At 47.4% G+C, this 1,345-nt stretch overlaps 1 protein-coding gene across 1 annotated transcript in view; it reads right to left on the bottom strand.

The window, feature by feature from the left end:
• SYN3 (synapsin III) overlaps positions 1–1,345 on the bottom strand; it is a gene marked incomplete at its 5' end in the record, with an annotated part of 598,160 nt that overhangs the window by 215,356 nt on the left and 381,459 nt on the right. The gene's annotated exons all lie outside the window — the stretch shown is intronic.

Here is a 1,345-nt window from a genome sequence, read left to right as displayed (position 1 = left end):
CTAGCCTTCTGGTTAGCAGTCAAGTGCCTTAGGCACTATGCTACCAGAGCTCCCCATATATGGACCCTAATTCACTTTTGCTCTCCAGAATTTGTTGGATTGGATGATTTGAAATCTCCCTTCCATGCTCTGTTTAGGAAAAAGGTCTGTACAAACCCTATTTAGACACAATATTTTTCCCAGCTATGTAGGACTATTCTTTAAATATATGTAGATTAGGAATAAAATTAAAATGCCTAGTATCTCGTAGTTTGGGGCTATTTTATTAATGATCAGAGTTGCTATAGGGTCATTGTGCAATGGGACTGATTTGATGGCAATGGGTTAAAGTAGAGAAATGAGGTATTGGTTGTTTAGTGGTAGAATGCTTGCCTTTCATCCCAGACAGTCAGATTCCATTCTTGACCAATGTACTTCACGCAGTGATCGTCCATCTGTCAGTGGGGGCTGGTGTGTTGCTATGATGCTGAATAGGTTTTGATGGAGCTTCCAGACTAGGACGGGCTAGGAAGAAGGGTCTGATAATCAGCCAGTGAAACCTGTGGATCACAATGGTCCAGTCTCCAACTGATCATGAGCATGGTGTAGGCCCAGAAAGCATTTCATACTATTGTGCATGGGGTCACCATGAGTTGGGGCCAATTGACAGTAGCTAACAAAAACAGAGCGACTCTGATGTGCAGGGCTGGTGAGAAATTTTGATCATACTGAAGAAGCTAGGGATGCTTTCCTGGCAGTTAAATTTTGGGTCAGAAGTCTTCTCCCCTGGAGTGAGTGTGTGTTTCCAGTGTGTCTGTTGCTTGGGTCAGGGACAGTTCTACCATCCTTCGCTGGTCTCTCTGATCCCCTCTGCCTGGTGAGAAGACAGATCCCCCTAAACACAAAGCCATGCTGTCTTGAGCTGGCACCTTCCTGCGTGGGAACTCAGAGCCACTCAACAGCCCTTTCTTTCTCCCTGTGGCCTGTGAGCTGGGTAGGCGGCCAGCTGGGAGGTTCCCACATTGGAAGCTGGGTGGGTCCTGTGGAACCCCTTCAGCCTTAGTCAAGGAGCCAGATCTAAGCTCCTCCCTAGGAAGTCTATACAATGTAGCAATGGCGAGAGAAAGGGAGCTTTGTGGAGAGAGTCCCCTCCCATCAGGCCACTGGCATTGATGTGGGCACAAAAAGTGGCCGGCTGTGTTTTATCAGGGCTTGCACTTGGCTACATGGGGGCCCAATCTCCTTCCCAGGGCTCCAGACAGTGTGTACCCATTGCCATTGAGTTGATTCTACTCATAGCGACTTTATAGGACAGAGTGGAACTGCCCTGTGGGGTTTGCAAGGGGGTAAATCTTTTTCTTTTTTT

The sequence above is a fragment of the Orycteropus afer genome, unplaced genomic scaffold (genome assembly GCF_000298275.1).
Source record: "Orycteropus afer afer isolate SDZICR_OR568_19922 unplaced genomic scaffold, OryAfe1.0 scaffold00209, whole genome shotgun sequence".
NCBI lineage: Eukaryota > Metazoa > Chordata > Mammalia > Tubulidentata > Orycteropodidae > Orycteropus > Orycteropus afer.
Note: the sequence above shows the minus strand (reverse complement) of the source record. Positions and strands in the feature narration are given on the sequence as shown.